Here is a 21,992-nt window from a genome sequence, read left to right as displayed (position 1 = left end):
CTATTTCTCTCATCTGTTTGAAATGTCTTTTAACAGCCAACATAATCTCTAAAACACTTCCATTAATAAAGGGACCACGGTTTTCTGAGCGCGATTTCGTTGACATTGTTTGCATTCATGTGTCATTCCTTATTTTGATTTATTTTATTTTGATTTTTGAATTTGTATACAATTCAAAATCTTGAAATTTGTCGAAAAAATATAAGAAAATGAAAAACAAACTTTCGAAAAGATAGAATGCTCTTCTTCTTTTGTTTATAAATTGTAGGCCTTGGAAAATATCGTTTCTTAAGCATTTATTGCTTTAATTGGATTTAATTGGAACAACTAAAATGGGCTTAGTTAGAGCCAAACCGAATAATATATACTAGAAAATATTATATTAATATAAAGGATAGGAAAAATAAGCATTACACAATTATTGTTTTAAGCTATATCTTAAGAGTAAGTTTCTTCATGATATCTTGATTAGTATTTTCTTAAAAATCAAGCAAAATAATGGAAATCGGCGTATTCATCGTATGCAGAGTAAGGAAAGATCATGACTGATTTCATTTATTTTTAGTATGTTAGGTGATGTAGTCTCAAAGGGTGATGCATTTCACAGAAAATTCAAATTTAATTAGGATTGTGTATTATCATTCGAAAGAACATTCTTTGGCATTTATTTTTTAAATATTATCTCTTTCAAATGTTAGCCGCAGCTTCGTCTCAGAAGGTCCATGACTGCCAAATGACACGCGTGATGTTTTCGTCGGATTTTCTTGAAACTTTTTAAGAACCTAAGCGATGTCGCTTGAGAAGGTCGAGCGGCTTCAGTTCTTACACCAGCTGTATTTTGTACATTTTCAATTTAAGATCTCGACGTAAAATGCTCCATGTCGACGCATACGTCAGTGCGAGTCGCTGGGAACGACTCCAAATCGCTCTTCGTGTACACTCTCAGCTACGACCAACTGACCCAATTAAATAAGTATGTGTCAATTATTGTTCGATATTTAAGGAGTAAATTTGTTATAGGATTTGCCAAGTTTCATCAACATATCCCAAATGAAGTTAAAAACACACGGAGCAATTCCATATTTCATTATTTACATGCAAATATTCATCATTAAATATCTAGTTTTGACATAACACAAATATTTAGCAGAGATTGTATTAATATAGTCCATTAAATCTGAATTCGCTGTATCAGCTCTTTCTACTTTAACTGTTTTACTATATAGTTTGTATTGGTATACTCTATCACATAAACCTCTTTCTATTTCAACTGTATTCCATTATATTAGCTTATTGCATCTGTTGTTTGTTCGAATCGCCACACTCCAAAGTTTTTTAAATATGCTCATTTACCATAAATAAATATTTGCTGAGATGTGGTGATGCTCCACCCACAAAGCGAAGTAACTTTCTTAATGCCGTTGCATTGCTTAAATCCGTGCAAACTAATTATTTATTGTAGCAACCATTAAATGAATACGAGTACACACATACTCGTATGTATATCTACAAATATGTATGTAAATAAAGTTTTGTTGCGCCCTCGGCGAAATTATGAGGCAATCAGTGGAAATCGTTGCCGCAATATCTTTTAATGCATAATAAGGCAAAACTTTCGCTAATGCGAAACCTGCGTATGTAAACACCATAAAATATTACTTTTTACATTTGCTTACTGTATAAGAAATCACTTGTATATATACGCAAGTGCCTGGATTAAGTTTATGTGTATTTCTCGCAAAACCAAATCTACAACTTTTGGCATTTGCCCAGGAAGACATTATGCATAAGTACCTGTTAAGTCGCCAAAGACGGGATTTACTAATATGAATGTACATATTTTAACATATGTATTATATATAATATGTAAGTTCAAAAATTGCTGTGCCGTCTAAAAGAGAAGGAGAATAAAAGTTAACACTAACATACATATAAATACTAACAATTTCAGCGCTGCTAAATGTGGTCAAATATTCTGCTGAAAATGTACGAGGTGTGGAGTGGTTCATATATCCACGTCCACATATTACCATAAATTTGATACATACATATACATATAGAATAAACCATATATTACCATAAATCCGATACATATATAGAATAAACTAGAGTGTCTCACTATAATCGCCATAAAAATGTATTATATGTATAGAAAAGTATGTTATGCAACATAATGTGGTTTTCATAGTGGCCACATCCATCATTCCTACACATCAAAATTGAAAGCAATCGAAACAGATTTGCTTTTAGGATTTCGCTTACGTCAACAGCTGAAATAGCAGCAAAGGATTAGAAGAGATTAGTTGTTGGGATTTCCGGCGCATAGTGTAACGAAATTCCATTGCTTATGGCATTGTTGCCATGCAATAAAATAGTTTTAAAGATTTTTCTCACAAAATTTTACTCTTAACGAAAGTTAATTGCATTCCATCTAAATAATATTAAATTATATGTCAAGGAGAGGTTAAGCTTGATCTAACCTGAAATAGAACGCATATTTAGCTGTTATACTCTGCTTAGAGGTGAGGGCTATAATTTTGCAGAACTTTGATTTGACCAACACAAAGGAGAACAGCAAGCATTCCCAAACAAATTTGGAAACGATCAGTGGATGGTGTTGTGTTGTTCCATTTATAGATCTTATCAACCTTATTAAATTATTATAGAATAGAAAGTTTCTAAATTGTGTACAGCATTTTGATATGTTACCTTTTTGATTTGACAATGTCATGTTTAATAGCTTGTAGAGATTCTCAGAAGGTATTGGTTATTATGCCAAAAATTTAGCTCAACAGTCCTAGAAGGTTGTATTTCATTCGATTTGTAAAACATCGTATACAAGATAGCACTATGTTCATTTTACTATAAAATCAGATGGGTTTAGGGAATGTAAAATTATATAAAATGGATGGTTGACTCTGGAGAGGTAGAATAAATATTTACACTTAACGAAGATTTTGAATCATTATCACTTAGCAGAAATTAATTACTTAACACGTTCTACCTGGCGTGGACTTCTGGTGGTCCACGAGCACTGCGCTTATCTGGCGGCGTGGACCACCAGTGGCTCACAGGCAAATTCATTTATCTGACGCGCGGACAACCGGTGGTACACAAATGTTACACCATACTAGAAATCATCATCAAAATCATCTTGTGCACACGATGTATAGAAACATAGAAAAAATGCGCCGGGTGGAACGTGTTAAAAGTTAAGGGAAAGCAAGTACTAGGGGTTTTAGAGTGTCTTCAATCATAAAATGCTTTTTACTATGTTCATCCACATTATATTGAAACGAATGGGAGTGGGTTTATATGAAGAACTTCGCTTAGGAGATATATTGGGAAAATATTTTAAAATCATTTCCGTCTAGGAACATGTCTGGACCATATTATGTAGGCATATTACTTTGAACATATATTTCACTTTTGTGCGAAAAGTGGGTTCAATGTTACATAAATGTCATTATTAGAGAACCAAGTCATGACCCCTTTTCCAAACAAATCATCACCTGGCTCTCCCAATTAGCAATTCTATACATAATTCTTGACTAGTTATATGTTTTATCAAAAAATACCGTTCTCTGATTGTTTCAGATATTTATTTTATGTTAATCAGTCTTGGAACCTGTCCGATCAAACAACAATTACTTACACAGTGCCCAAGAATTTTATTCGATATGTATTCCATCGATATCAAACGAATGGACATTTATTTGTGATAATTTCTATCTTCACTCTAAACTTTTAAGCGTCGCTATAACTTACGAAGGCCATTGTGCTTATTATTTTGTAAAATATAAAATTCAATACATATTTCAGTGAGGAAATAAATAAGACATGAATACATATTCTTTACATTTCCTGTTATGAGTGTTTGAAATGAATTTTGCTTCATCTCAAAATCCGCGCTAGCGTATTCAAGTTCTAAATCTGAATAGATACTCTTGCGCTCAAGTGCCAGCTGCGATTCATGCTTTTCATTCCCATTATTTAAAACAATGTAAATAAAAGTTGGTGAATATGCTCAGTACATACATTTACAAGTATATATGTATATACCTGGGAAGATATAACTAAATTATATATGTATTTTGAAGCGTATTGTCCCAGCTGCATCGCATTCATAAGCCACGTTATGTTGAATTTGCATTGAAGGTATGCCAATTATAATACATACATACATATTTTCAAATCTACATATATACTTATACATTTTCGTACCTGTATAACTAAATGTATTTTGTGGAAGGAGGAATAAGTGCGTTTTATTTGCTTTGTCTGTAGACAGCGGCAAGAGTTTCATGTTTAACTAAAATGAAAATACAAATTTGCAGATACCTTGGGAAAAGAACTATGAAAGTGCTCGTATTAATTTTTATTTAGAAAGTCCTAACAGCAAGAATGACGTAAGCGACATCGAAATACAAGTTTTGAAGTATAATTGAATTAGATTCCCATATAATCTCTAATTTTAATCATTCTATTGGCTTTGCTGGCAATTTATGTTGTTAAAAATTATAGAAATTTATTTATGGAAAGATTAAATTTTTTTATTCATAATACAGTTGAACCATAACTCGATATTATCCACAACAAGAACTCTTGAATTGGCAACAGAAGTCAAATTTCATAAAAATTTCCTACCATAAATCGAAGTTTTCGACCAGGACATAATACAAAATTTAAAATATTATTATGGAGGTTTAATTTGAAAAGAGTCCCTAAATGGTATGGAGGCGAACAAAAAATATGCTATTACACTTATGAATTCATAAATCTTACAACAAAGGTATGGGATACAGATGGATTTGGTCCGTATTCCGCTTGGGACGATGAAGATAACATACTTTTATTTTTCGAATTTCGAATTATGAATGAGAAATAGTAATACAAATATCCCTTCAAATGATACTATTATATTGTATATTGGGGTGGACAATAAGATTTGTTCAGACGGATTTATAACAGATTATGATATTCTAGAACCGAATCATTCAGACCCAACGAATATGCCACATTGAAAATTACGTGGTTTTTGCAATTTCCGATTTCCTATTTAAACAAAAAATATTCATACCTACTTATAGTTGCTATCAAGCACCATACACCGATACTATCCACAAAACAACAAGAAGTTACTTTGATATATTGTACATACATCTTGAGAGCGTCAGTTATATCAATCAACCCAATTTTATGGGCAACCAAAATTCGACATGCCTCTTTTGGAATTTCGTAAACCACTTACGAAAGGTTGCATTGTCTTGGTCCAAGTCCAAAGAACACTCGCGAGCAATTTCGAATATATAGGAACTTACGTAATTGAAAATGCTAACAGGTAAGTTCAAAGTGCATTTAATATCAATGGTTCTCCCTTATAGAAGCGAATGGAACTTTTGAACATCCTCTTAATCAAGGAAAAATTAAACAGACGACTGAAAATGGTATTTCTTGTACTTGTTAGAAGATTTTTAAAAGTCAGAATAATTCAGAATTTCGATTCAATTGTTTCTTAAATTTTTTTTTGTCGAATGCAAGTTTACGAAAGTCATCAAATGGGTCAAACCGACTGTAAAATTACTTAGCTTAAATGCTAAACAGCTGTTACTGTATTTTATGTATATTTACGATGAAAATGTTATTAAAACAATTTTATGTGCACACAAATTATAAAAAAAAACAACTGCTTAAAACTTTGTCCACAGAATACTCAACCGCAACCATTGTTTGTTTGAGTTTGAAAGCTTCTCTCATATACAATTATAGGGTCATTTTACGGAGGATTTCAAATCATGCAAATTAATTTTCAAACACCTGTTCTGGGCGTGAAACTTTATATTTTTATTTCGTTAAGGCCGCTTCAAATAATCTTCAGCGATATGACAAACTTTTGATGTAATGGGTACTAATTAAATGGTTTGATGAATTATACGGAAACTCGGTATTGTCAAAATATGTATCATGTAGTGCAGATCATCATGTGTCCGTAATTTCTCCAAAAAAATTTGCGTACTACCAATCAGTATAAATATGAAATTTTGGAGTTTAATTAATTATGCTATGTTTGATATTAATTTCCATAGCACTAAAAACACACCCTATATATAACACAACATACATATGTAAACTGCGCGTTGAAGCGTATTTTTCAGCAAATAATTCTAGTAACAGGCATTTTCAAAACGAAGAGGTCGTCAACGCAACGGACAGCTAAAGCTGTCACCCGTCGAATGTTGTCAAAGTCTGCCTTGTCATCATAATAACTGTATGAAACTTTTCAAAACATCTGCAAACAGTATATTGCCAATGATTGTGGATTGTATATACATAAGTGTGTACATACAAATGTGCGTCGCACGCTCTTCTAAGCAGTAATTAAAAGTTTCCGTCTTGGCAAGAACGTGTTGTTGTTGCGAAGTACACAATTACCACAGAAAATGATGGAATTCAAACAGTGCGAACATACGACCTTGGAAGATCTGCGGTTTATAGTCAGTACTTACATACAAGTACGTTTGTTTGATAGATTCGTTATTTACTGCTATATATGCATATACTGTAGCCATTTAAAGGAGTTACTAAAGACGAAACTAATTTGTGGTCGATGATAGCAGAAATTAGTTTCCTTTATGTACTTTGGGAACCGCTTTCGAGAGAAAGAGATATATCTATAAACAACTATTATTCAGTTTGTAGATTCAAAGAAAAAGTAATCTCAGTTTTCTATTCTTCAAATCATATTTTGTTCTTATATAACGATTCGCTGCTTTGTGGAAGCCTGAGGCAGTCACGTGAATATATTTGTGACAAATACTCCAATCATATACCTTAAACATTTTATTCTTCTTTCCATGCCTTTTTTTAATTTTTCATTAAAAATACGGAATCGGACCACCCTCATATATAGTACAAACGTATATAGAAATGGACATAACGTTTTTTTTTTGTATTTTTATATGATTCCAGTATATTTATATGAATGATTAACGACAATTTTATTAACAAACATTAGCGGTATTTAATATGCTATAACAATGAAAAATATTAACCTCACTTAAGCGTGAACGACATTTTATAGGAGTATTAAATTTAGACAGCAGCTCGATTTAAAGCTGTTTAATAAATGCATGTACACGTTAGTATATTTGTGAAATAAAAAGTTGCTTCACTTTTTATAGGAGTCGTTAAACAGTTGCAATTAATTATGAGCACGTTGCGAGGCGCTTTTAGTATACAGACATTGCAACTAAAAAGTGAAACTAAGTGTAAACCACAATTTATTTATACTAGTCCACTTATTGTATTTGTGTATTTATATAAAAGCTGCAGAATGTATGTGACCGACTCGACTCAACATAGTTGGAAAATAATGCAATTTCAGGCATTCAAAGATTAAAAGAATTAAATATAAGTGCTGTTATACATGTCATTGGCCTTTGAAATAAAATTTTTGGGGAAAATAATCAGCGGTGCTAAATATATGATCTTAAGAGATATGAAAAATACGCTTCCGTTACGGGCATTTTCCTCATACGATTTAAATTTATTTTAAGTCGGTGATGTACCGGTTAAAAAAGAGTACAGCGCTGTGGCCGTTCTGCTCTTGAAGGCCCTTATCCAGATAGTCACATCAGACAGAAAACGCCATATTTGCAGTCTTCGCTGCTATAAAGTTGTCTCACGGCTAAATCTTTTATCCAGAGGAACAAACGCGGTACCCATTGCTGCTACATTTTTCAAATGTTCAACATGTACGATATGAACTGCGTGGTCTTTAGCAATTCCTCCGAGGTCATATACTTTTGTCAAATTATTTTCCGTTGTCGCCGTTTCGAGTCATCTAGTTCAACTAAGATCAATATGTTGAAGCTCGTTGATCGTCATCATCGGAGGACAAGAGTCACCGATTGCAGAATTACTCTTTAATTTCACTGCATTATTTACAGACACAGACATCGAATCGCCCTTGTACAGCTAGAAATTTTCTTATGAAAGACAATTTGGCATAATAAATCTTGTCGGATAGTCAGCGCCACCACATACTTGCACTACAAATAGACAAGACAGTCTTATACACTTTACTACCGTATATTTGGTTAGAACTGAACATACATATATTATCGAAAATACTGCAGTTTGTTGGCAAAAATGGATGACTTCGGTCTATGAAATTTCCTCTGCACTTTATACAATTCCTTTCGTTATACTTGTGGACTTTATGCAGAATATATGGGTGATCTTATTAAAATTTGGTGAAAACATGCTCTCGAGTAAAAAGTTTTCAATATTATTTGTTCAAAAAATTTGTTAACAAAATGCTTTTTTTTGCAAGAAGAGTCATTTAGGTGCTATTTGGGTATATACATATATGTAATCCGTTCATTATTAAATGAAACATGTACTGTCTTTACAGGTTATTCAAGAAGTTACTGCAGAAAGATTAATTTTACTACACTCCATTATACTTGCTTAAATCGTTATTCTTTGTCTCCCCTTACTTTCTGCCGTATTTATAGCATGCTTTATGACATTAGCTTTCTTTCTCAAACTACTTTTTGCCTTCATCTACAACTTTTAATATATTACGCTACTCTTCTGCACATTTTGCCCCCCCCACAACAAAGAAATTCAAATATTGCAGCTATTGAGTGAAACATAATTAAAGCAAATTAATCAAGTTTCAAGTATTCCATGTTTGCATAACATATCACTAGCATACATATTTAATATTAGCTGAGAATAATTGGATATATGTTTAGTATCTTATTTAGATATTTTCGACTTATTTTTACCAGTTGTAGTTATTGCAAGACGTTTGTTCAAATTTGCACATATTCCCAGCCATTGATCACCTATTTAACATAAGGATTTTTCATATTTAATATTTTTACTTTTAAACATGCTACGGTCTTGAAAATGTTCCCCATACTCTCCATTAATTATCGTGGGGTAAGCTTTCTCAATATCGCATATAAGGTCCTTTTGAGAGTATTATGTGAGAAATTAAAACCCAACGTTAACGAACTGATTGAGGTCTGGCATATCATTGAAATTGTAGATAATTTCGTCGATCTTGGAACTGACATTAGTCTAACGCAGGATCACTTTTGCCGACATATTCTACATTGGATTGAATAGGTAAATGTAATATCATCTCTTAATGAACCAAAACCAAACACTACAAGTCGCTCAATATTCCCGTCCAGCTTTATGGTGCAGAAATGTGGACGATGACGATACCCGATGAGACGACTAGGAGTTTTCGAGAGAAACGTTTTGCGAAAAATGTATGGTCGTTTGAACATTGGTCGTTGATGAATAACGCAGACGATGAAACGATGGGATGTACAAGGTATTCGACGATGTAGACATAGTTAAGTGGATAAAAAAAACAGGAGAGGTAAATTCTTGATATGACTTCATTGTTGGAATGAAGAAATCAACTTTAATATTTTTGGTATTTTATTTCGCTATTCAAGAGAAATGAATATTATTACTAATTCAAAGGGTTTTAATGTACCAATTTATGTACGTACATATGTATTTTTTTCTGTAAAAATTTAGTGTGCGGACTTTGTTGTTTAGTATTTTATAGTTGGATTCATGTACTGCTGGATCCATCATTTCCAAGTGAGTGTGAATTTCATTCAGAAACTTTGACTTCAATACATACAAATAATTTTCATCAATGTATCTACATCTGTAATACAGATTCTATATGTATTTACATAGACCTTCATAGAAATGCGTTGATTTGCGGTATTATACAATATTTCGCACATTGGGTTGGGTTTTACGATTCTATAGCGTTGAATGCCTAACTTACAATTCAGTTTGCAACAAAGCATACAGTTCGCTTGCATTCCTTTGAAAGTACTTTGATGGTAAAATACTCGTACCTTGCCTGGGGCGTCAATATATGGCATGTGAAAGTAGACAAGGACAGCAGTGTCTGTATGTGTTTATTTAGCTATATATGTGAATTGGTACATATGTTAGCGAGCATTAGAAGGTTAGTTATGCACGCCAATTAGGGTGACTCATAAAAAGTCGCAAGATCGATTTTTCCGAACTCAAATAAAAAATTTCACCCTCTTGAAAATAGTAAAATAAATATTTCCCATCTTAAGCCAAAATTAGTGGCTTTTGACATAAGTAAGATTAGCGATCGATTCACGTCAAGTGAACGTCACGCCCTTCTACGATACAATGCCAAGAGAATTATCTTCCAGACATTTCAATAATATTAACCTATGGGTATATGTGACACCTTTAACTATCGTAGTATCCGTACCATCTCAAATCTGGACAATAATTTATTGGTCATATCTTTTGTTTCAAAAGTGGTTTCTATATTTCAGGACCACACTAATGTAACATCATTCGATTTGTGTGCATGTATTTTCATATGCCTAAAATAAATAAACAATTTATTAAAATCTGTACGTATAAATACGCAAGTGGGTGCAATTTGCTTTCACGTTCAACCACAAAACCCTAATTTCGTTAGTGCTAATGGAAAGATATAAAAAGACCTTTGTTAGAATATCTACATAAATTTACCAAATGCATCACAATTTAAGCATGTAAATTCGCTCACACCTAAAGTACTTTGAATATTCATTTTAATTTTATGAAACAATGGATCTTCTGCAGTTTAACTTAACAGTATAAGAATTAGCATAGGAATTATCTTTATATGCACATCTGCATCTGACTTATAAGCTTTCTATACTTAAGTAATATTTAAAAAAAATTAATCTAGACAATTATGTACCCCAGATGGGACTCGAACCCACAATCCCCGGCTTAGGAGGCCGGTGCCTTATCCATTGGGCCACTGGGGCGATATTTAGGTATTTAAAAACTGATTACAGATGTGATGAAAATATATAAATATAAAATATTTGACTAAGAACTAGCTATGCAATTAAGAACTAGCACAAGTATCTATTCAAAAACAATCACCTGTGTTAACACAGATGTTTTAAAGTAAATAATGGAGACTGTATTTTTACATGAAAGCTGAAACAGAACAGAACACGTGATAATATGTAAGGTGAAAGATGTTAACATGGAAATGAGAAACATTAAGTGTTTTGAAATTTTGATTACTTGAAAATATATCAAATAAAAGTCTTGGTGCAATTTCTGCTAAATTTTAACCATTTATTTATTTCGACCTTTGTTTAAAGTTTTGTTTTTTGAAAGGTCTAGAAAATGTGAATTATTAAGCTCGTACAAGACTAAAAAGATTGAAAATGGTCTTTTCAACCAAGATATTAGCATCATGACATGACCTATTGAAAGCAGTTTGTTGGATGAAGTCAACTACAAATGCTGCCTACAACAAGTCGACCACTCTAATAACACTCACAGTGTACCTTCATTCTTAACTCTGACATTTTTGATGTTTTTACTTCTCCTTTATTGAGGTTCTTTTATACAAAACCCAAAATATCATTCATCTGTAACACTGTTGATATGTGCAATATTCACATACATATATACATACATATGTATGCATTCACTTATGGTTCTGTTACACAAAGAGTAATAATGATATTTTCAAGGCATGAATATGCTTCTTTTCGGAAACCACATAGTCTTATATTATGTTGTTTTTATCTCTAGACGTCATCATAAATATTTCATAGTAGTGGTAATACATATGTAGTATGTATGCATGCAAATATTTATGAATATTTATTTATAGTAATTGTATCCAAAGTATAAAACCCGACAGTGTCATAACCTTATCCATCAAACAGTTATTTATAATACAAAAAGGAATCATTTCAAAAGCAGTACATTTCAAATTTAAATTCTTATATTTTACTTTATGATACATTCAAAATGATTTAGGTTAGTTTCTGAGGTGCCATTATTTTTTGCAAGGCAACAAAGGCACATCTCATCCATACTTCTGCCGTTTAATGTTGGCTTTGGATATAGGTCCTTATTTATATATATTATTCATAAAAATTGTTTACATTTCTCAACAATTTTCACTAGTGATACGTTCTTCGAACCAACATTTTATTAGTACAGTATTCATCGTTGCTTGGTTCATTTATATATATTTATCGTCATTCGCTATGTTTGAGTGCTGATGTTGGAGCTATAAGGGCTTCTGGCATATTCTAATCATTGTGACTTACCGGCAACATTTCATTATAAAGATATTTTCATTATTCATATCTAGAATATATCCTCTAAATTATATATATATATATATTTGGCGTAGAAACCGCTTTAAGCGATTATAGCCGAATCCCCCAGAGCGCGCCACTCGCTCGTCCTTTTTGCTTTTTGGCGCCAACTGGAAACACCAAATGAAGCCAGGTCACTTTGCACTTGGTCTTTCCACCGGAGTGGAGGTCGTCCTCTTCCGTGGTTTCCTCCAGCGGGTACTGCATCGAACACTTTCACAGCTGGAGTGTTTTCATCCATTCGTACAACATGACCTAGCCAGCGTAGTCGCTGTCTTTTTATTCGCTGAACTATGTCAATGTCGTCGTATAAATCGTACAGCTCATCGTTTTATCGTCTGCGGTATTCGCCGTTGCCAATGTTCAGAGGACCATTAATCTTACGCAAAATCTTTCTCTCGAAAACCACAAGAGTCGTCTCATCTGATGTTGTCATCGTCCACGCTTCGGCGCCATACATCAGGATGGGAATAATGAGCGACTTGTAGAGTTTGATTTTAGTTCGTCTAAATTGCATGCAATAATGAGGCAAATAAATAACACTTCAGAATTCCTTTACTCTGATACTTTTTTTATTATTATATTTATTCTTTCCCAAAAGGTAATAAGTAAGCTTAATTAAACCCATGATCCTCGAGAGCCACGCCGGAATCGTAACAAAATGTTGGGTCAAAAACCATATATCAGGAATTACTCGACCCATTTCAATGAAATTTGATGGCTAATATATTCTTGACACCCTTATATTACCGATGGAAAATTGGAGAAATCGGTTCACAACTACGCCTACTTTCCATATAATACAATTGTGAAGTACAATCTGATTCGTTCTCTTTACAATATACATACCCTGCATGTCATCGGGTTAGCGCTCCCCCAAAGCATGCTTGGTTGATACCAAATATTATCCGTAGTATTGTTTTCTAACATATAATACTTTAACCAATTTGCCGCAAAATAAGCTTGAAAAGGACACAATACGATTCATTATAATATTCTAGTGAATTAAAACCCAAAACAGTACAAAAATTTGCAACGCATAATTTTTTCCGTTTATTTCATATGAAAAGTTAAACTTAACATTTATAATTCGAATATTTTTAACTTAAATTAGTAATGGGCGATGCCACCGTTGTTAATAAAAACTTCATAAGTTTTATTGGAGAGAGAACCCTATAGTTCTTTAATAAAATCTGTGTAATGGTTGTCCAAACATAACAAACAACAATTTTGTTTAGAACAGAGGTTTCATATGCTAAAATTCTTATGAACTATATATTCAGTCAACCTCATTCTGCGGTCACCCGAAATAATTAACAATTATGCTCATAATTGTCAAAATAATTGTATTTTACATTAAGTACTTCTTATACATAATTTTTCGTATATGTATGTATGTACATATTAAGTTCCTTATAAGCCCTTATCTCTCATTCTCTCAGTTAATAAAAATCATTCTTTGTTATCCTTCCATTTATTACTTTGTCATTACCATGCTTTCTTCTGGCATCTTTCTTTGGGAGATAAACTCCTTACCTTCGTCAAATGCACTTAATCACACACACACTCAGGCCAAATGGACCCTTCACAGTGTTGCGAAAAACATTTAATGAAAATGTAGGAAATACGCCTGTTCACCTGCCACTCAATGCGCTTGAGTTGCTATATTCAATGAGAGCAAAGTGTTGCGGAAGCTCCACATACATACATATATATCTATATTTGTGATATTTCTGTTTTCGTGAAAATGTATATGCGTGTATGTATATATGTGTGTGTGGATATATGAATTTGTATAAAATTTTCGAAGAGTTGCCGGTAGAGCAAGCACTTTGTCAGTGTTTTGCTTGTGCAGCACTGTTTCTTGTTGTTGGAGACAGTGCCGCGGGTGTTTGCAGAGCACAGCACAGCACAGAAGCGCTTCATACTATTCAATTATGTTATTTATTTTCATTATGGCAATGAGCAGTAATATTATCCTTCAGCTTAATTAGTTTAATTTACACTCCTCTGCATGCTCAGAGCAAGCACTGAGCTTTCCGCAACATTTTGTAGATATTTTTTGACTTTCTATTAAAACACAATTAACGCCCATCCACCCGTGGGTGCATAATTCATGGGCAATAAAGTGCAGCGATATTTCATGAAATTTGCATTTCGCTTGCGACACAAAGCGTGCCCCTGAAATCGGTTGCAGGTAGTAGCGATGGCCGCTTTCACGCTGCATTAAACTTTAATGACACTCAATTCAATTCAAGTGCGCACTCATACGCCCCGTAGCACCCTCGCCTACCATATCTGCTTACTTTGGTGAGTGTCATGTTGAGTTGCCTAAAATCGTTTTGCTGATTGCTTTCACTCGCCGCATCGTGCTCATTTTGCCTTCTTCATTATGCATTCTCGAATGGTGCCTTTTCGTTTTTGTTGCGCTCTCATGCCCGCTTCCCTGCCGGCGAGTGTCGTCGAGTTGGTTAATAGACAATTCATGTTTCACGGGGCTCGGAGTGCACGGCAGCAGCGTGAGTGGCAACAAGTGAGAAGACAGAATATGCGAGGCGGCAGTTGAGTTTCATGCGGCCGACGGCTGTTGCCTGCTGCTGGTGGCACCGCAATCGGCACTGACCCATTCAGTTAAGCTAAATGGAATAACAAAATGCAAAATATGTGGGTGACTACGCAAATGGATCAGCCAGCACGAGGAAGCTGGAGTCGGTGATGGGCATTTGTGCAGCTGTCTGACTTCTGTGTACTCGCATAAGTCATTAATTTAGTGAAACAAGCGTTCGACAGCGGGCGGCTGGCGGCTGGCGGCTAACTATTTGGCATAAGCTTTGCTTTGTCACTTTCGGAATGTGGTTTTGTTATTATTGTTGTTGATGCAAACTGTATTGCTTTTTAATTAATTGTTTGCGAAATTGTTCTCTCTGTAGCAACAATAAGGCAACGCATTTACTGGTTGGAATGGATATTGGAAAGGAAAGTGTTGATGGGAGTCCTTCGAAATAAATGAATGCTATTTCTTAATTTATGACATTGCGATTGTTTGCTTTATGCATTCAAATGGCTTTTGTCTGCAACAATTCTGTAATAAATAAATAATTTTCTAGAATGGGCTTAAGATAGAATTCGCTGGAATATATTTTCGAAGTTATAGAAATAGTGGTCCATGATCATTTTAGATTAAAAATTAAGGAACGCACTGCGACCTAAGCTCTATTGTGCCCTCTCCTTTTATCACAATATAACATCAAACCCCGTCGCGTTAAGAAAGCCTAAAAGGATCAGTGCAGATGGACGCGATATTGCCGGCCAGTCACTATTATATCACAGAATCAGCAATGATCCGAAGATCAGATTCCTAGTTTGCGCAGATGGCACCATTGTCTGCATTGGCCTGTGTAAAGTGCCACTAGTTGTCTCAGTTTGTTTCTGGGGAGCGCTATTAATTGTTTAAATCTTTTCTGGTTAGCGATTCCTACTTGCGCATTCTTCTGACGATTTCTGAGAACATCTGGACCAACTGCAATGAATGCTACTGTCGTACTGTCCTGGCAGCCGCGACCTTATTTGTTAGTTGGTCTGCAAGTTCGTTGCCTTGTATACCTTTATGTCCTGGTACCCAGATATTAGTGTTGCAAACGCTGCTAAGTTTTCCAGTGTAGCCCAGAACTAGCCCGGATTCTATTTCAAAGGATAATATTATCTTCAATGTTCATGTTTAAGTTTGGCCGTGTAAATTTGATGATTTTCGGTTGAATGTATTCGGAAGGAGGTGAAAGGTAATGGATGAATAAAGGATATTTCGCTATTTTGAAGGATGGGCCATCGAGATAATTGAATATTTTGGAGAAAAATATGAGATAAAAGTAAGCTTTTAGCGGACAATGATTCCAAGCAAGCATCTTGAAAGATAAAAAAGAGTTTGCGCTTAATTAGATCAGCAGAAGACCGTAGACAACACAGCATATGATGATTGACTTCAAAGTTCTTGTATATAGGAAGTAGGCGTGGTGGTGAACCGATTTGATCTATTTTCATAATACATCATTTGGATTAAAGGAAAATATTACGAACCGAATTTAATTGAAATCGAGTTGTTTCGGAGATATGGTTTTGACCCATAAGTGGGCGGAGTCTCACCCATTTAAGATTTTGTATACGAATTTGAGTGCAGCTCTTCTGTGCCATCTTTATAATGCAATTTAAATTAATTTTTAGTGTTTTTCCTTTCTGAAATTTTTAGTAGTTCTCATTACAACCTTTGTATGCTTTATATCGAAATGAGACGACATTCTTTCTACGTCATCGGCAGTATTGATTTCGAAAATAAGGACAGTTAATTTCCGAATAAGTCTTAGAGTAGTTTTAACGCTCCTTTGTTTACATGAACTTGAAGCGAGGAAATAAAGGGCACTTTTAAAACTCGCATTTGCCCTTTTCTGAAAAAATCGTATATATGTACATACATACATACATATTTTCAAACATCTCAGACAAATAAGCTTTATTGAATATTTATTGGGATACAATCAAATGCTCATTGAACAGCCGATAGCTGCGATAGCGCAGCAGGTGTAAAAACGGCTGATTGAAAATCATTGAATCGTGCATTTGATTTGTGTACTTATATAAATAAATATTAATGTCTGTATATCTATTAACATTTTGCCGACTGTATATGATTGTTATTGGCATCGAGGAACACATGCTGCACAATGGCTTGTTAAGGCTAATCCAATGAACTTGCTGGCTTATGAAACGTAATTGTATTGTATTCAAGGATTTGGGTTTTGCGTTTGTTACTGCTTGTACTTTTAAATAAAGGGGAGTGTAAATTCAGACCGAGCCGAACTCTAAATAAATGAATTATTTAGTATTTTTTATTCTGTTTGAAATACTGTCTTATTTTTTAATTTAACAAAAAATTTATGACACACAGTCCAAAAATCAAACGAGTAGACGATAGGTCAAGTTTCGTCGTTGAGCGGACTCTCACAAATGCTGCGCCCACGGTATCCGAATACTCTTCACCTGCTGTATTTCAGTAACCACTTAGACAAACTCAAAGTGATGTGTATAATTGATTTTTAACATTTTAGATAAATGGGCATGGTCCCGATCTGTAATACATATATTTTTAATAATTAAGACATTTCAGCAAAAAATTGGTGAGTACATGTACTGCATCACTTTCCAGGTGCCAGGGTGTGTAAAAGATACCAATCAGGCTTCTAACATATTACTAAACCATCAAAGGTACAATATTTTCACGAAACAACCTTAAAAGGCCTTAAAAGCTTATGGTCCGATCCTGGGGATTTTTACAAGGGCGAAGCCACACTATAAATACAGTATTTGTGCAAGTTCTGATCCGATATCTTGACTAGTGTTTACTTTATATATTGTAAAGTAAACGATTCAGATTGACTTCAAAGTTCTTGTGTATAGGAAGTAGGCGTGGTGGTGAAATCGAGTTATTTCGGAGATATGGTTTTGACCCATAAGTGGGCGGAGTCTCACCCATTTAAGATTTTGTATACGAATTTGAGTGCAGCTCTTCTGTGCCATCTTTATAATGCAATTTAAGTTTTTCCTTTCTGAAATTTTTAGTAGTTCTCATTACAACCTTTGTATGGGAGGTGGGCGTGGTTATAATCCAATTTCCTCCATTTTTGGCTGTATAAGGCAGTACGTAAAAAACGGGTCTAAAGAGTTTCCTTGATATAGCTTTAGTAGTTTACGAGATATGTACACAAAATTTAATAGGGGATGGGGCCACGCCCACTTCCTCAAAAAAAATTACATCCAAATATGCCCCTTCACAGTGCGATCCTTTGTACAAAATTCGACTTACATAGCTTAATTTACGGCTTAGTTCTGGCACTTTATGTGTTTTCGGTTTTCGCCATTTCCGACGGATAAACGGACGGACCGACAGACATCCGGATTTCAAATTTACACGTCACTCTGATCACTTTGGTATATATATATATAATATCTAACTCGTTTAGTTTTAGATGTTACAAATAAACGTTATGTTTTATCAACTTATTGCGAGGGTATAAAAATTAGGTATCCTAAATAGTAATTTTTCAAATGATATGGTTGGAAAATTGGGCAACAAGCATGGTCTTGTTCGCTTTCATACTGAAACTCAATCAATTTTTACAATTTTTTTGCATCGTTACTATGTTTTAAATAAGCATAATCAAACCAGATTCATTTGAATTAGATTTGAACTATGATTTGGTTCAAAATATTCACATTATGTCCTCTAGACTATAATCATGTTCACTTTCCATATAAAATTATTTTTCATGCCGTCAGCTCTTTTAAGGCTTTCAAGAAGATATCGAAACAAAACTTAACAGAACTCCTTATGTACCGCACTTCCTACACATAAACTTCTATAAACCGAATAAAATCCACACTTTTGGAGCATTTCAATTTAAATCGATGTTTTCCTTTTATTGATCGAAATTGAATCAATCAAGCAAATTACTTTCAATAAAATGTAATATGGCCCGGAATTTTGCGTTATCGGTTCATTTCTCATTATGAGTGCAGTCTGTCCAAAGTCATTGGCCACATTGTATATAATTATATAATACCGATTTTCAGATATATTTAAGACTGTAGATTTTTTTAAATTGTTTGTCTGCTCCTTTACTTAGCCAATAATCTCTTGTTACATATGTATATACACTTGACTTTTGTATATGCATTTTATAAATCTTGTTACAAAGGGGACCAATTTAAATAACCGTATATTTATTTCAACGAATAAATAAAACATAACAATGAAGTCTCAATTTTTACTGAAGTTACTGCTTGTACGGATGGATTTGAATTCCACTCGTCACCCTGATCGCTTTTGTATATATAATTCTATATCTAAACCGTTTAGACTTTGGTGTTACATACAAAATTCTCATAAATCCACTTCTCAAATCGGATTATAAATTATATTTCGAAGGAGTATACTTATATTGTTTTTTTTTATATTATCTGCATATATCTGAACTCATTATGAAATCTGATTTTCATACTGTATTACGTAGCAGAAAAACTTTAAATTGGAAACCTTTCACATTAAAGTATTATGCATTAATAATTCCAGAGATTCTAACTATATTGCAAGTGTCACGCCCCTTATACGAAGATAACATTTTCAATTGTGTGTATAAACCCTTGCAATCCCTGCTGTTCGTGTAACAAATATTATCCTCTATAAATGGAAATTCATTATTTATTAATTTCACTGGAAATTACAAATTTGTAACATATTATGCTTTGAAAGTTTCTTTGTTTATAAACCCTCGCCCACATTATTTCCAGAAATCTATCAATTTTCAATGACCTTAAACTAAGAAATACCGCACAAAAATATTAAAATGAAGCGTACTTATTTCGATTATATTTTTTTAATTAATTTAATTTAAATTAGTTTTTGATTAAATTACAAACGGCATTCTCTACATACAAAATTTTAGTGCAACCATATTTTACTCACCTACAACTAAGTTCGCCTTAAGCCAAGTACTTCATATTGCTAATCGATAAGTATATTGTGCGCGCTTTTGATTTGTTGCCTTAAATTAACCACTAATACTATATGATTATGTATACGGTACTATTTGAACCGGGAATTAAGTGTTTGCAAGCGGTAATTTATGTAATTTGTAAGCCACACAAGCATTTACTAAAACTACTGAATGCAATTTGTATATTGCACTACACCATTATATTAATATTAATAAATATTTAACGACTAGTCTTCTATGCCAACAACAATAACGCCATTAGTGAACTGCACCAGATGGAGGACTAGATTTGTATGTGTTTGTTGTACTGTTACAAAAATAGTATTGTATTCATTCATGAGTGCACACCACTCTCATCATTTAACGATTCCCGCTGGAGAGCATAAAATTCACATTTCAAATTTTCCAGGTCCGCACAAAAATTCACGAGACGAGGCTGTAAACATACAAAGCTTACATTGTTACATGTGAATGAATATAAATTATGCATAACAGCAACACTTCACGTTACGCATACAAACACACGGTCGGCCATAAAACAAGCTGCCGTAGCATAAGCTTAGGCGCTAAAGCACAGTTAACAAAACAAAGCGCAAATCCACAAATACATATATGCACATATACTATGACCCTGCGTGCGAGTCTGATGCTGACTTCAGCACTGCCAGTGACCGCAGCGCGTCACATGTAAACCCACATTGGTTGTGTTATTATTTCTCTAGACCACATTATCATAAATATTTTTCAAAATTTTTAATTAATAATGTTGAGCGCAGTTCAAAGCAAAACATTATGCCAGCATCCATCTTCAGTATTTACTGTTATAACTGTAAGCACTCACATTTGTAGTATATATGTATTTAAGAAACACATTAACTTATATACACACAAACACTTAAATATATATGTAAACACTCTGCTATGTTTTTGTAAGCGCGCTTAGTATTTAATTAAGCAAAATCTTTGGCTTTGTCACCGTTGCTGGCTACTTTGCTGGCCAGGCGACAACCGACTTGATTTCTGGCCAACTCCAAACTGAGTCGAGTGCATTGAAATCCTTGCGTTTTATACGAGTGTGTTGTTAGTTTTCACACGCCGCCATTGATGCCGTTGTAACGCTGTCGTTGCTGCCGCTGCTACTGCGGATATTGGCGTTTGTTGTTGCTGCCGCATGCACGTTGTTGCTTCCTTGCGTAAGTACAATGTTTATTTAGTTTTTTTCTATTATTTTGTTTACTTGCTGTTTCGCAAAGCCATGCGCCTGTAAAAGCTTTTACAACAAATCTTTGTTTTCAACTCATGTTATATGCAACAGCAATGACGGTGTTGAGCTTGTCAAAGCTTTTTCAGGGTAGCCAATGCCACGCGAAATTAAGTGAAACCAAAACAAACAGATGAAATTGCAGTTAGACAACAATAGAAAATGAGGAATTGAGATTAGTGTTTATAAATGTTAATAAATCTCACAAGACCGTTAAAACATTAATTTAGTTCTATTTTACAAAGTATTGTATTGAAAAGAACTTTCTGTTTCTGAAGCCAAATTAAATCAATGAAACCCGAATTGATTGAGCTTGATTAGATTTTGTAGGAACCATATGAACCCATATGACCTTGACCTTGCTTTAATTGGCGAATAACAATTAACAATTTTAGTTAATCAATTAATCATATATAAAAGATTTAGTTATAAAAGGTGGGGTTCTCTATCCATCCGTTGAGTCCAATTTTCGATTACTCGTTGGAGCATTTCGACTGGTATCTGGCGAATGACACGCGTAATCTTTTGCTCCAAGACCTGGAGCGAAGCGGGATTGTCCGCATAGACTTTATACTTTACATAACACAGTCTAACTGTGTGATATCACACGATTTTTGTGGCCAATCGACCGGCCCAAAACGTAAAATTATCTGCTCACCGAAATGTTCTTTCATAGTGGGAAGCGATTTGCTTGGGAATGTCGAGCGACTTCACTTCTTGCACAGCGCGTGTTTTTGTACTCTTTCAATTTAAGATCTCGACGTAAAATGCGCCAGGTCGTTCCATACCACAGTCCGAGTTGCTGGGAACGGCGCCGAATCGACTCTCCACGGTCTTCGTGTATACTTTCAGCTATGACTGCTATATTTATTTTACTGCGTGCTGAACGTGGATTATTATCCAATAATGAATGCTGTAGAGATATCTTCTTCTTGACTAGCGTAGACACCGCTTACGCGGTTATAGCCGAGT

At 34.1% G+C, this 21,992-nt stretch overlaps 1 protein-coding gene and 1 non-coding gene across 2 annotated transcripts in view; both read right to left on the bottom strand.

Moving 5' to 3' along the window:
- LOC105216448 (otoferlin-like) overlaps positions 1-20,810 on the bottom strand; it is a 107,078-nt gene extending 86,268 nt beyond the window's left edge. Inside the window, exon 1 of the mRNA XM_029042999.2 lies at positions 19,729-20,810. The gene's annotated coding sequence lies outside the window, so the exon portion shown is untranslated. The remainder of the gene's footprint in view (positions 1-19,728) is intronic.
- On the bottom strand, positions 10,778-10,850 carry Trnar-ccu (transfer RNA arginine (anticodon CCU)). Its single transcript has one exon. It is a non-coding gene; the product is annotated as a tRNA-Arg (tRNA).
- Positions 20,811-21,992: the final 1,182 nt, after the last annotated feature.

The sequence above is a fragment of the Zeugodacus cucurbitae genome, chromosome 5, assembly GCF_028554725.1.
Source record: "Zeugodacus cucurbitae isolate PBARC_wt_2022May chromosome 5, idZeuCucr1.2, whole genome shotgun sequence".
Lineage (NCBI taxonomy): Eukaryota > Metazoa > Arthropoda > Insecta > Diptera > Tephritidae > Zeugodacus > Zeugodacus cucurbitae.
This window is presented reverse-complemented; position numbering and strand designations above follow the sequence as displayed.